The sequence below is a fragment of the Corvus moneduloides genome, chromosome 4 (genome assembly GCF_009650955.1).
Source record: "Corvus moneduloides isolate bCorMon1 chromosome 4, bCorMon1.pri, whole genome shotgun sequence".
NCBI lineage: Eukaryota > Metazoa > Chordata > Aves > Passeriformes > Corvidae > Corvus > Corvus moneduloides.
In genome coordinates, this window is record NC_045479.1 from 9,674,837 (window position 1) to 9,690,297 (window position 15,461).

The 15,461-nt window shown below is 48.6% G+C and overlaps 1 protein-coding gene across 2 annotated transcripts in view; it reads right to left on the reverse strand.

The window, feature by feature from the left end:
• The window catches only part of LOC116443092 (potassium voltage-gated channel subfamily KQT member 1-like), a 429,428-nt gene that overhangs the window by 19,431 nt on the left and 394,536 nt on the right, over positions 1 to 15,461 (reverse strand). The window lies entirely within an intron of this gene.

Genomic DNA, 15,461 nt, shown 5'->3' on the forward strand with positions numbered 1-15,461 from the left:
AATAATTTGCCATTAGCCATGGCTATTGATTCTGTAGCCTGGCCTTGGGTGAAAATGTAAAAAACCCCACAGTGGCAGTAACAACAGAGTGCAGTGTTTTCTGGCAGGCTCTGCGAGCCCCTTCAATGCAGGAAGCAATAGATTATAAACAACTTTTATTTTAATCCCCGCAGGACACATTGTGAGAGTCCAAAAACAAGACCTGTTTTTCTCAAAGCCCTCCTGAGAAAAAAAAGGTCTTGATATTCCAATACAATATCAAAGAGATCAGCAAGTAAAGAAAAACTATCTGTTCCTGGCAAGACATCAGAACAGTTCCCACAAGTTTATAGTTGTCCAACTGATCATCAAAAAAAGAGTTTTGGTTGGGTTCAGGACGTTTTAGTGCCAAGAGGTGTTGTTGATTGTGAGACGCCTGGTATTTTCAAGTGTGCCAGCCAAAGGACTGTTGAGGGAACATAAAAGGTCCTTACTATGTGAAATGTGTTATCTCTGGGCTGTTTTATGCATAAACTGGTCTTTCTGTGAGCAAAATGTTCCATGGCGTGCTCAATGCAGGCAGCTATTATGCACACAGAAGCTTCTACTCGCACACCCTGCCATTCACCTAAAAAGTGTGCACAGATCTATTTCCTGTGAAAAACCCCTAATATCCAATTCTTAGAAGTACACAAGTCCATCAGTTTTTGCAGTGCTCACCATGAGCACATAGCAAGGGTTTATTTTCACAGATTTTTTAGGCAGGGACTTAAGGAAGCCAGCTTTTCCCTTGCACCAATGGCTGGATATGGGGTTTTTCTTTCTCTCCTTCTCTTTTCTTCACTCTCTTCCCACCTCCTGCCTGCTCCCCAGGCCAGTGACAAGGGGCTGATTGAGTGGCAGTGGCCAGGGGACAGCTGCAGGCTTAGCGCAGCTCTGGTCCCCCAGCAGCAAGGTCCAAATATGCAGCCACCCCAAGGTCTGTGTTGTGCTCGCAGCCATCGTGTGAGCTGGGCTGGGAGCTGGGCTTTCACACTGAATGGGGACTCAGAGAAAAGCAGCCAAAAGCAGGAATGGGTCTTCTGGCTCTAAAGGAAACCTGCTTTTGGAAGGTCAGCTGCAAATGCTTCTGAGCTCCCAGACAGTCATGAGGTGAAGCTGTGCTGGGGAGGGCTCTGTGCTGAGCAGTGCTGCTGCCTGGGACAAACACAGTGTCTCTGGGAGCACAAGCACAGGGATTGTGGCAAATCTTCCTCAGTGTCAGCTTAGACTTTGACTCAGATGATGCTGTAAGGCCATTTCCATCTTAACACACAGCCTTGCCATCCGATCTGAGTCATTTTACAGTCTGTATTCACCCTTCTTACAGACTAGCAGAGTATGTACTTATCTAAGGTGACCAAAGTGGTCACTTGAATGCTGATAATTCCCCTAGATGGAAGGGAGGTCTGGGGGCAGTCCACTATCTTCTCAGTACCTTCCTTCCTTCCCTCTCCCCCACCTGCTCCCCTTCAACCATCTCACAAGTTGTCAGGAGGGCACCTCGGTTCCCAGAAGCATGAAACAAATGCTGTCCTGGCAATGCATAGCTTTAATGAAACACCAGGTGGGGGCTGGTGCTTGCACATCACTCTGCAAAGCTGCTGGAGGGACTGCAACACCCGGCCTAACTCTGAAGGAAGCTCATTGTCACTGCAGGGTGCCCCATGCCTTCCTATCTGTTCCCCACACACCTTAGTCGTGGTCCTTGCCCCTCCAGAGCTGGAAGCTGGTGCTAGATGGTGTCTGTCCCCACAACTGCTTTGTGCACTCCGAGCTTCTGAGCCACCACCCAGCACAACTCACCCTAAATATGTACCAGACAAAATACTGGCAGTGCCAACATTCAAACCCTGTCACTTAAAGGTCGTGGTCCCACAGAAGCGATGTCCTTGGCGAGGCTGCAGCCGCAGCCCTCCTCTCTTCAGGAGAGTGGAGATTTCAGAAAAGCGCAGCTCTGACAACAGGCAGTGCTTACTTGAAGTGTTGCCAGCAATTTGGTGAGTTATTAGCTTTGCAAATCTCCTCAGCCATAGCTGCCCAGTCATCCTCCTCAACACAAATGTTCCTGTCATCTGTCACAGGGTCCTGCCATTTTGCTGCAGCCCAGACTGTCGAGATAGGAACTGGACTTTGGCAGGAGATCTGTGTGAGTGGGGAGTGAAAAAAAATCCTGAGGTGGAAACAAGCCAGCAGGAAAATCACACTGCACTGAGAAAGCAGAGGTGCAAAATTTCTGAAAGCAAGGGGGCAAGCCCTCTTCAGTGTCTGCCCTTCCCAGAGTAAGGTGGTTTGCTGGGAAGTCAGACTGTTTGTTGTGAAAGCCACATCCCAGTGGCCACTGCTGTTAGGCATGGCAGGGAGTTTTGGAAACAGCACGAAGCAAATTCCAGCTCTCGGAGCCGAGCACGGAGTCCTGCAGATTGCCACGAATACTGACCCTCAAAACTGATTCTAACTGTGCTTCGTCCTCAGAGACTCCACCTGCATTCCTCGTGACCAGAATCCTGGGTGGAGAAATTCAGCTGGCGATTTTCACTAAACCGCTTCCTACGTCTTTGCAAAGAATGCCTTTGCAAGGGACTTAATGAGATTTTGTTTTGCTGCACAACTTTTTTCATACATGCTAGTCATTCGAAATGGTAAATCACCAGCTCTGGATATGCAATCCTAAAATAAAACAATAGAAGGGTTGAAAAATATTTCTGTAAGTGTTTTTCACTGAATTATACTGCTTAATGATTTCTTTTTAGTGATATAAAAGGTACTCAGAATTTTCCTCTTTCCTTTTTAAAGCTAAGTTAACACCCTAAATTTCCAGCCTTGGATTTTTTTAAAAGTCTTTTACTAAAAGTGTGTGTATTTTAACCAAACCCTTTTCTAAGGAGTTAAAAAAAAGTTAAAGTTTTTATTAAAATGGAAGAAAATTGATAAAGATAAGGGAACCCTCCCCACTCCACTGTTCCATTCATAATTGCCTTTTTATTTTAAATCAGCTCAGCAACAACGGCAAATAAAAGCCTGAATCCCAAGCATCTGTGACTTAAACCAACAACACGGCATGACAAAGTGTGCAATTACACTAGATTTGTGCAGTTTTTAGAGAGGCAAAAACTCCTGGCCCTTTGCCACATCTTACAGGCTGAGAGGGGGCTCTGGGACACCTTGGGGTGACTGCTGGGGGGTGCCCAACCTCCCACCCACCTCGATGGGCCCAGGCACAAGTTACTTGCCTGGCCTTTCCACTCAGGCTTTAGCAACTGGCTACAATTTTCAACTGTTGTTCAGGATTTAAAATGACATTTTTATTTGCCTGACCAAATTCTGAATGTGACTCAATCCTCCCCCACACCAGAGCTGTGTCCTCTGCAACAGGAATAATGTTTAGGATTCAATTCATAGGCCACCAGGCAAGTATAATCAAAGTGACTTGGCAGGGTGTGGGGGGGAACAAAAAACAAAAGGAAAAATCCCAAACAAGCCACTCCTTCTCCCCCCCCCCCCTCCCCCCAGCCCTTTCCTGGTACAGAACAGAGTGTCTTGTACTCCATTCAGGTGGCCTGGCTGCAATGGTTTTGTGCACAGGTACAGTGACCTGCCGCTGCTGCTGCTAAACAATTGGGGGAGGCCCTGTGATTTTGGGGATGAAATTCCCTGATGGATGTGTTTCCCTAGGTCAGCCCAGGGTGACAGCTCCTCTCTGTCCCTGTCCTGCCACGCTGTGCATGCTGTGTGTGTGTGTGTGTGTGTGTGTGTATTTCTAGGGAAGTATTAAAAAGAAAGAAAAAAAGAAAAAAAGAAACATTTTCAGGGACTGCACAGAAACGGCTGCAGGAGTTGCTAGAGCAGTGTGCATACGCTCGAGAGGAATCCCTTTCAGTTCCTCTTTTCTTCAGCTTTATTTAAAAAGGGTTTGAAGGCTGGTTTAATTACGAAAACCAGCTCTCTAGACACCAAACAAAACGGCAGCCTAGCCTAAGTTGGCACCAGGACAGATGCATATTTTGCTCCCTTCTCCATGCCAATCGGCTGTAGCTCATCCAGTATGTCAATCCAAGTTGGCTGTCTGAAATCCGAGTTTAGTGGTCTGAAAATATCCCGGTCCGGCTTTGTTTCATGTGGTAAACAGCTTGCTCAGTTTATTTCTTCAACGTTCAAAACAAAAATCAACACACACCCTCCCCCCCAAAAAAACCCCCACATTACTACATATTTTGGTAATAGCCTCTCTCTGCATTTCACCCCACTGCAGGATTTCCCTTTTCCCCCTCTGTATACACTGACCATGAAACGCTGGCAAAACACACTGCTTTTGAAAAGATAGGCCCGATTCTGCCAGGCACTGAGCTCTGGTGAATGGGCTCGAAGTTAAGACTGAAACAACTGAGTTCTGCAACAAAAATCTTTGAGGCTGTTTCACCCTTGCAGCTTTGCCAGCTCCTCTGAGCTGCCTGGCCATCTCCTGGATTCAGCTAAAATTGGATCTGGCCACTGTTGCAGGATCCCCACTATGTTGCAGTGGGGATCCTGCAACAGGCCACCTGTGGGAGCAGGCAGGGCTCGGATGGTGGCTTTGCAAAGCTGGGTCTTTGTGGAGCCTGGTGGCTCTGTGGGGTTCAGCCCCCCACCCTATAAAGGTTTGCAGGACAATGTGCATAGGGCAAGAATAGCAGGCAGTAGCAGGGAGGGTTTATCGTGATTTACCATTGATGCAAATTCCCTCCCCTCCCTTCCCCCTCTGCCATTTTAGCACAAATAAAGGGGCCCAGGCTCCCTAGTCAGCCAACAGGATCGGGACTGCCAAAAGAAAACAAACCCAGTGTGGGGAGGCTGCCCACAAAACACGGCTTAGTCAGTACTGCGGGGATGAGAAAAAACCCAACAGCCTCCCAAAGGCCAGGGATGGAGTATGGTTTCCTTGATAATTAAACTTAAGCAAGGACTCATCTCTCCAGGTTTCTTACTGCCTGTTTCTTCACAAAGGAGATTGGACATCTCTGAAAGCCTGAAATTGGGTCTCACCTTGCCAGCTTTCTAAGCAGAAGCAACAGTTTTCCACAGGGTACAGCTAAACCCCAGGAGATGATTAACAAGTCACTCATCTAATTTTCACCTTTCCTGATAGCTTTGGAATTGACCCAGTGTTTACCAATACATTTACGGGTCACTGAAGAAGAAAAAAAAGAGAGATAGAATGTGAAGGGATGAAAGAGATATATAGCTTGGGAAAAAAGGAGATTAAAAATGTCAGGGCAACTGGAGAAATCCCTAGGAAGTCAAGAAATACCCCCAGTTGTCACCTTTCTTCTTCTACCTTCCTAGTGAGGAGTTATATGGTCTTCAAACAAGGCAAGAGCATGCCACCTTTTAATTACCATACTTACATGGGTGCTTTATATGGGTACTTCATGTAGTGGAAATGCTGGGCAAATATTAACTTTGACTCTTTGGAGCCTTTGGTTTAAAACAAAGAAGCCTGGGAGGCATGGGGAAGCAAACACTGGGAGAAGAGGCTCAGTTCCAGCTTTTAACCCATCAGTGAGTCCGACTGCAGAGGAAGATGCCACTGAGCATGGAGGAGAATTCAGCTGTGCTGAGAGCATATGTTCTGTCCTGCCCTGTGCCTTCTGCCCCAGTGCAACCTCTGCTTTGTGTTTACATCGAGAGGCCATAAGAACAGAACCTGAACGCAGGCAGCCTCTGTCCCTCCTGGTCTGGGCTTTCCTGAATACGCTTTTCCTCTTCCAAACTGCAAGGCAGGGACACAGGATGGGCACTGCCTCTATTCCAGGGCAGTGGTGCTGTTAAATTTGGCAGGTTTGGTTAAAATCACCAGCAACAGGCAAGCAGCCCTGCCCTGCCCTTCCCTGCCCGGCCCGCGTGTGCTGGGATGGAGAGGTGTGGATGCTGCATGGCTTGGGAATATGCCACCCCATTCTCTGAAAACAGAGCATTTCTGAGACTCGGGCCATCCATCCTGATGCCACACCGCAGTGGGGAGAGAGGGTTTTGGGGAGCAGGAGGGGAGGGCAGCCCAAGCAGCTATGGGAGGCACCACGCAGGCACAACCCAGGGCCCTGCCAAGCCCAGGGGAGCCGGGGCAGCACAGGCAGGGTTAATCCTGACCACAGCACACACTTCCCCTTTCCCCTCCCCGGAAAGAAAATAACATATTTCCTGTAAGGGGACGATGACTTTGCAGTGCTCCGAGCAGCTCTCCCAGTGGCCAGGGGATTTTCTAGGCTGGGAGGCTTCAAAAGCCTGTGTTTTTCCACCAAAAGGCTCTCTCAGTATCTCTTGGGTTCAATTTCAATTGCTCCAGTGAGGAACACACAGATTCATCTGGCTTCTGTACTAACCCAACAGGATAAAGGCACGGAGGGTTATGCTCCCAAAGGCATCTGCCTATTTGCAGGCAGTTCTCAGGAAACGCACATTAGCACATGTAGACAGACACATGGGTGCATGGAGAAAATGCCTGCTTGCTGGATAACTCTGGTGAGCTTTTATCTCTTGTGCAAAATGATTCATATGATACGCTGCCTACTGAAACTCACGGGCGTTTGATTTCTTTGCTGCCTCCCAGGAAAAAGAGCAGAAGCTCCTTTTAGATATTTGAGGAGGAAAGAGGAGGAAGAGGAGAGGAGAAGCAGAAGAACAAAGAAAGGAGAAAAGGAGGGTGGGCATTATTTGCTGGTGAAATCTTAGCACAGGGACTTGATGTTTTCTCACTGGAAGTGGAAATTCCATGGTCACGCCTTTGAGAGGGGGGATGGCGAAGGCTGAAGGAGCAGAGATCTGCCCTGGTGAGCAGGGGGGTTGCTGTGTCACTGCCAGGCAGCCTCACTGACCCCTCAGGTGTAGGCAGCCAGGCCTTGGAGGGTTGTCAGCAGGAGGGTGGCAAAGGGAATGTGTCTCCTGGAGGACCATGAGACCCTCGGGGATACAGACCCATCTCCAGCTCAGGAACATTTTGATACCAATGGGAAGCAAAAGCAAAAGTCATTTGCTGCCGTGGGTACAGCAATGCAGCTGTGTTTAACAGAGGCACAGACATCCAGAGGACAGGGAGGATTGCCAAACCCAGGCTTTTTCTTTCTTAGCAATACCTGGCATTTTCTTTTTGTCTGGATGCTGTCCATCCAGTCTGGCCCCCTTCTCTGCTCTCAAGTTTCCCCCCAGGATTTAGATCTTAACACCTCCAAATGCAACTTGGCTTCCTTCCTAGAAGGAGCAGGCCTGTGGGAAAGGGGTTGCACAATGGCAACACCTTGGTTCAGTAGGGACAACAGACCTGCAAACCTTTTCAAGCCCAAAAGCCAGGGTGATTTGCCTTTATACAGGAGGGGCAACCCAGTGTCACTGGAGCAGCTTCCATTCCCAGAGCTGAAGGACTTGGGCTCCCTCTCTGTTTCACATCTGCACAGATGGAGAGGGCATGGTGTTCGTACTTTATGTAATAAGGTCTTATTTGCACAGTAATCTCAGCTGTGGAAAGGAAACGTCTTCTCTGGCCCAAGTTGTGAGCTGTTAAAAATCTGGCAGATCCCATGCTGGAGGTGGCTGCATTTCAGTGGTGGGAAAAGTGATTTTCATATTGTTCTGGCATGGTTCTTGTAAACTGAACTTCTGTAACACTTCTCTTTGAGATCCATGGGAGTTTTTGCCTTCTCTAAGGCCTGTGGTGCAGGACTATCAGTTTGTAAAACTGACTGAGAGGAATGCTATAATGAAATTTGTTTGTCAGAGGTTTTCTTTTTGTCCTTCTGTTTCATTTCTCTTGAGATAATCAGAGTTGACTTTTGCATGTCACACTTGAATCTTTTTCAAAACTATCCGCCCTCAACAGGACACAACTCACTTGTACAGTTATGCCAGTGAAGCATGTTTTTGATACATGTGCAGATGCAAATGACTGTTTTGTGATGACTGTCTTGTGTAAATGACAATGACTTTGCCTGCTAATGAGGTGTGCCACTGGGTGCCATTCAAAACCAGATCCTTTCCAAGGCTGAGGTGAATATTCAGCATGAAAACTTCATGAACCAACTTCAGCAGCTCTTTTTCTCTGCTCCTGCACTTGTGGGCACTTTTTTCTGCCTGTCACACTGTGGGCCCACGTAGCTGTGTGGCTACACAGGAAACGGATAGAGGAAACTGATGCAAGTTAAAGATAGTTCAGAAAACAAAAATGGTTATTATTCAGCAGGATCTATTCCCTGACCTGCTCTACTGCACGGCCCCATCAACAGTTGTGCTGGCACAGTGCAATAAGGTGGTGCAAGGGTGGAAACAAGGGGGTCAAGGCTTCCCAGAATCACAGGATGGGTCAGGATGGAAGAGACCGCAGTGGGTCATCTGATCCCACCTCCCTGCTCCAGCAGGGTCAGAGCACACAGCACAGGATTGTGTCCAGAGGGGTCTGGAATATCTCCAGTGAGGAGACTCCACACCCTCTCTGGATAATCTGTTCAGGGCTCGGGCACTGGCCAGGGAAGAAGTTCTTTCTTCAGGTGGAACTTTCTGTACATAAGTTTCTGCCCATTCCTCTTGTCCTACTGCTTAGCATCTCTAAGAAGAACTTGGTGCATCCTCTGGCTCCTTCCTGCAGATACTAAAAGACACTGATAAGATTGAAGCAGCTGCAGCCTGGGTTCCTTCTCAGATATTCCCAAGATTTATTTAAGATGATCTGTTTGCAGGGTCTTTTCCAAGAAAAGATCTCACCCTCAATGACTTAACAGAGGATCAGATGCAAGCATGGACTCACCTAGACATGTCTGAGGCTGCAGCTCAGGCAGTCCTCAAGGTGATGTCCTGTTCTGGGCCCTCAACACAGTCTGGCAGAACAAGGGCAAATAAAGAGCAGCCTGTTTCCTCTGGCTTTTGCTTGTACAGCTTAAACCGTCAATGCCATTAGGGACAGGCTATAGTGGAGGCACACAGTAATTTCCCAGTTGGCGTGCGAGATCTGCTGTACAACCTTGTAAGATCTCATGCGAAAACCATTTAGTTCCATCCACATTTTGCGCTGCATCTCGTCCCTCTTCTTATGCAATTCCAGGGAGCAGCTGAGTTTTTGCTCGTATAATAATACTTAAAAAAGCCCAACCACCCCAAACCCAAAAAAACAAGACCCAAAGGAAATTAAACCACAAACAACTATATTCAAAAAACAAAGGGTCTGGCCGCTACCCAAGAAAACAAGGAAATTTAAAGATAAAGCAAAGTGTCCTTATTTCACCCTGTTGTGCCTGAGGATGGCTGGGATTTCCAAAGAAGGCAAGACACGGCTTGTCCCACTCTGCCAGGGAGTGGCCAGCAAAGGCCAGGCCCTCCCAGCAGATGAGCTGGACTTATCCCCACTCCTTAATGGGAAAGTCATGCAGCAACGTTGAAACCCAGACATTGGAATCTAAAAGACCTCTCAGCCATGTGTGCGGCTGGGATGGATTAGGACTAAATGAGCCCGGACTCACTGATGGACATGGAATAGGGGCAGGCTCAAATGGGATGAGTGTCCCTCAAACCCACTGATGGGGGTGATGTTTTGAAGGAGCAAGTGGGCCCTTTTAAATTTTTATTCTTTTGTGATACCAGTTTTACTACTATCACAGTTCTCCAGAGAAGCTAACTCTTATCATTTCCATTCATAAGTCATCATCAATTTAGCAAAATCTATTTGATTTGTTTTGGAATAATTTGAATAGCAAAGGATTTCGTCTATCCTCCTTCTGAGCCTACGTGGCCCTGGTGAATGTCTGTGCTTTAATTTATGATGAAATTAAAAGGCATAGGCAGTGGCCTGGAATGGGAAGATGTTCCAAACCGCTGGGAAACAATATACCAACCCCCACCCATGACATCTGCATCCCTGTGAATGCTTCTTGCAGGTGCATGTCCTGGGACAGGGTAAAATGCACACATCTGATTTTGATGTTCATGTTGCTCGCTGAAATCCCATTAAACAAATGAGCTGCATATTTTTTTCTGGTCTTTTCTCAGTGTCATGTTTAGACTCTACTAATTCCCCTGTGCTCACTTGGATCCATCAATATTTTATGCCATGAAGTGAAAAACCAGCAACAAAGACAGTCCTTTCAAACCTCCTATGTCTTAAAGACTGAAATTGTTTGCAAGTGGTCAGAACATTTTGCCAACTTTTGTTTTTGATAACGCCCTTTTCTAATCCAGGAATCAGAGGTGGATCCAGGTCTTAGAGCTGACTTCATTTATAAGCACATTTCCTAAAGATAATGGGGTGCAAAAGCTACCTTCTCCTTGCAGCTGCACTGACAGAACCAGCTGCCCTGAAATCCAAGCTTTTTGGCAGTTTCCAGGGGCGCTGGGAACCTAGAGGCCATCTCCGAGGGACCCCTCATTGCTCGGAAATAACAACCTCCCCCCAAGGCTGCCAGCCAAGAATACTGGGGAGCCTCAACTCCCCAGCAGGCTGGGAACGTGGGGAGCTGAATTTGGCCTCCCATGTCCCAGCTGACAGCCCTAGTTTCAGACCTGCTGATTATTCTGGGGTCTGGGTTTCTTTTTTGCCATGCAACATTTCCAAAGGTCTCAGTTTCATGAGTGAGGGAAATTTGATGGAAGCTTGAAAAAACTTGGCAGGATGGAAAAGCTCTTTCTCACCCATCTAAAGTCTTCTGTTTTCTCCTGGATGAGTGTAGGAGTTTTCGAGCTTATCTAAATTTTCCCAGTGGAAGTGAAGACTCCTGCCCAATGAAGTAGTGAGAATAGCTTGCTTCTCTCAGTTATCTTTTGTTGAGCTTTCAGAAGTGGCACACAGTCTCTCTGAGCTGGATACTGTTCAGTGAGAGGGACAAATGCTGATATCCAGCATGGGCACTCCTGTGTCCAATTCCTCCAGAGGCACTCCTTTCCTCTGCTCTTTGAAATGTCTCTATCACCAGTTATTTAAAACTGCGCCTTTTCTTACTCTGGCCCTGAGGAATCAATGCATCTGGCAGGAGACCGCAGCACTGTTTCAGAGCCATTTGTGTGAAATACTGATGTCCAGACTCCTATTAGTTCTTACCAGCTGCTAAATAAGAACACCTTTTCCAGTGATTCCTAATTCCCTGAAGCAGTGTAGTGCTGCCCAAGCCTTTCAGCGACTGGGCCCTTGTACGTATTTTTCAGTAGTCAGGGCGCAGTGCAGGAAACTGTTGGAGAATTAGTTTGAACTGGATACACACACAGATAACACTGCTAAGAAGTGCTTCCTTGTTACAGCGGGGATACTGCAACACGCATATCAGACAACAAGGCCCGTGGAAAAGAAATATATATGGACAGATTCTTGGTAGATGTTTCAGAGATGTTTATTTCTCCAGCCGCATGGCCGGAGCTCTGCCGAGGAACTGAGGCAATCACGGGACCCGAGGGTCCTTGCCCGCGCAGGGAACACAAACCAACCAATGGGAACGAGCCTGAGCAGGGGCAGGGAAACCCCGTGCCTCCCTCCCAGGACCCCTCTCCCAGGGCTACACGGCAGGAGGGAGGAGCCCCAACACTTCACCCGTTTATTTTTAACAAAAAGAGATTTAAAACTTAACATTGAAAACAACTGGATAAACATAACAAGAACCGTTTCAAAACAAAACAAGCCACCCTCCTGAGTCTTTAAATGTCCAAACAGATTCTCTGGAACATCTTAAGGCTGACAGAAGGGAGACAGGACTCTCTGGGCATGCTTTGTGGGGAAACTAAGACAGGAGAGGGTTTCTTCCATTTGTACCTGTTGGAACTCTAAACAACAGTAGTTAATTTCTTCCCTCCACCTTTTCATCCCCCCCTCAGCATTGGAGAGGGGTTGTAGGGAAAGGGAACATTATAGGGAAGTCATGGGGTGAAAAACGGATTAGGAATAAACTGGGGATGGGGTAAACTTAGGAAAGGGTTCATATTGGGTATAGGGTAAAAGGGGGAAGTAGGTTGTGAGTAGGGAGGTTGCTGGGATGGATATTGTTTATAATTTTGTGCATAACGGCTGCCTTTGACTGGAATACCCCCAGGCCCAGTAACATTCGCTGCTTGTAAACCCTTCTTTCCTTGCACTATATCAAACTGTACAACTTCTCCATCTCCTACACTTTGCAGGTAATTTTTAGGGTTATTCCTTTTAATGGCAGTTCTGTGGATGAATAGATCTTCCCCTGTATCATCTCGTGTTATAAATCCATAGTTGTTTTTGACATTGTACCATTTCACAGTTCCTGTGATTTTCGTTGCTACTTCTCCTATCATGTGCTTGCGTGTTCGTCGTGGCTGCTGGTCCCGCGTGGCCGCCGCCTTGCCGACTCTTGACATCTTGGCTGGGCCCCCACGTTGCAGCTGCTCCACGCTCTCCGAGGAGCGCAGCTCCGGCGCGTGTCCGGGCTCTGCGCGGCCCCGCGTTGCCATCGCTGCTGGCTCCGTGCCCTGTGAGTGGTTCCGCTCCGCCAACTCCACGCTGCTTTGGGTGCAGCCCCGTTTCAGCTCGGCACTGCGCTGCGCGGCTTCTCGTGTCGCTGTGGAAACCGCCGCTTCTCCCTCCACAGAGCTTTCCGAGCCGTGTGCTCAGAGCGGCCTGCCACGCCGAGCCCCGGTTCCTGGCTGCTCCTGGGGGCTGCCTCTCTGCTGCACGTGGCCCACAGCACCTGCTGCGCCTGCGGCATCGCTCCCTCACTCGCGGCCGCGTGGCCGGGGACCCCGAGACAGGGATGGGGTCCGCGATAAGGCGCGCGCTCCCGAGGGGGCCGGGCGCATCCAGCGCAGGCACCTCCGCCGGCACGGCTGCAGTCATGAGCTCCTGGGATGGCAACTGCACGGTCTCGGCCATGGGATTACGGCCATCCTTTACTTTAGGGGTAATGGGACCATACAAATGCTCCTCAAGAGCTTCGCTGATTACAAGGGATGCACAGAGAGGTTCTATCACTAGTGCATGTTTTGTTTGATCTTTCATCTCCCGCAAGATCTCGTCCCAAAAACACCCGTGACTAGTTCCAGGAGGATCAATATCAAAAAGTAAGTCTCAAGAAATATAAAAGAAATTTTTGAAAAGCCAGTTAAAAAAATGTTGTAGATCTCCTGGAACAAATACTTTCCTGTTTTGTTGTTCAAGGATTCCTTTAACTTCAAGATACATTTCTTTCTGTGACTCAGAGAGCCATATTTCCCACGATTCTTCCATAGTCCAGAGAGAATATCCAAACCAAGGCGAGAAGAGAGAGATCTAGAGTGGTTTTTACTCACAAATTTTCTGTCCTTAGGGATCGGGGATCGTTCTGCCTGCATTCTCTACCATTTGTTACAGTGGGGATACTGCAACACGCATATCAGACAACGAGGCCCGTGGAAAAGAAATATATATGGACAGATTCTTGGTAGATGTTTCAGAGATGTTTATTTCTCCAGCCGCATGGCCGGAGCTCTGCCGAGGAACTGCGGCAATCATGGGACCTGAGGGTCCTTGCCTGTGCAGGGGAACACAAAACAACCAGTGGGGAATGAGGCTGACCAGGGGCAGGGAAACCCCGTGTCTCCCCCCCAGGGACCCTCTCCCAAGACCCCACGGCAGGGGGTAAGGGACCCTGACACTTCCTCTTCCAAGTGTCCTTTATGCCTGTTGTCTTGATAGTTTGCAGCATGGACTTTCTCCAAGGAAGCCTCCTTCCAAGTCCAGTCTCTGTGTGGAAGCTGGCACGGAGTCCCTGCTGTGGGTGACTCAGTGGGGAGTGTGCACAGCTCCATGTTCCCAAATGTCAGCTCCTTGCCTGCCAGCAGCATCCCAACTGCACTTCCCAACAAGAGAAGGACTAACAGGGTGGGCATCTGTCTCACCCTGACATTCATCAACTGCCTGAGAGGCACAGCTCCAGTGTGTAAATGCTCTGCTTGTAGCCAGGGCTGCAGCTTGCCTGCCCTGTGGCTCTGACTCACGGCACCACCCCTGCAGCGGGGTGATGGCTGTGAGCTTGGATGGGATTAGGCAGCACAGGTGGTACCACCTGCTGCAAAGCTGTCCTGCCCCAGCTCACTCCCCAGTGGCTCCCAGACGTGTAAGAGCCGGCTCAGTTGCTGAAGGGGAAGTGGCCAGGGGACAATGGGCTCCTTGTAGCTGTTCAGCAGCATCACTGCCCTTGCCACTGGCTGGCATTTGGCACAGCTCCTTGGGCAGGGTGCAAATGGGGCCAGTGGTTTTGGCTTGTGCCCCTCTGGAAAGGTGGCAGGACGAGTCACAGGTTTGTGTGGATCTCTAACACAGACTGGGGCTTTCTCTTTGCCATGAGATCCACAGGGATGTGAACCACTGCAGCCTCTGTCACAGCCACTCTGGCCTTTGTCACAGCCACTGCAGGTCAGCGGTTTATGGCTGCTGCTCTCCTTTGTTCCCGTGCTTTCCTTGCTGTGCTTTCTACTTGTTTGGATAAAGTACCCAACTAGGCGTGTTTCCTGGAGGAGAGCCTAAAACCTCCCTAGAGCCAAGACACTGCACCCTGACGGTGCTGCTACCTTTGCCTGCAGCCTAAGGGTTTAAAGCAGTGGAGTCATCTATTGATAAAGCCACTGCCGATGTCCCTGTCGCTGTCACTGCTTACCACAAGACCTGCTTTGAGCAAGTAGGGTCCAGCACTGCCAGAACCTGTAGCTCTACTGTCCTTAGCATCTTCTGTGTTGGTAGATGGGAACTGTGTGTGGCATTTTTAAACAAATCCCATATGGAGGCCAATCTAAAGTCTGTGAGTCTCATTACACACCTCACCTCTCTGCCCCCTCTCCCTTACATCCCTCAAGCATCCAAGAGGTAGAACCCCCAAGCCCAGACCCTCTGAACTTCACCTCTTAGCTGGCTGGCTGCACTGCAGAAGAGTCTTGGTGTTCAGAGGATTTAGGGGAGCCTTTTGTTTGTATTCTGATGCAGCTTTGTTTTTTTTTACCAGGGCCCCAATATCTCGTGCAGATAAATGCTGTATGCTCCATGGGCATGTGTTGTTTGGCTTTAACAGCCAATAAAGTGACCACAGAAATCAAAGTGGATGTGACTTCCTCTACCCCGTGCCACAGAGGTCACTGCCACAGTCACCTCTCTTCTTAGGGCAGGCCACACCATGAGCTTTGACAGAAGACCAGGTACCTGCAGACTGACCCCAAAGCAAAGCACAAAACCTGCCCTAGCACACCACTGATGTAATTTCTTGTACTGTACCATCCCACGGTGCCAAGATTACATATGGAAAACCAAGATTAAACTCTGCTTCTTGTGGCAAGGGCCCTTTGATAACTCCAGGAGGAGGTCTGTAGGCAAAGTATGAAGTGTAAACATCCCAGACCCCAGTCCAGCTCCAGGAAACTGGAAAGAAGGACTGATAAATTTACCCATATTCATAGCTTCAAGCTTCCTCTTTAATCAAAAGAAAGTTCAAGTGACTTTCACTCTACAGCCC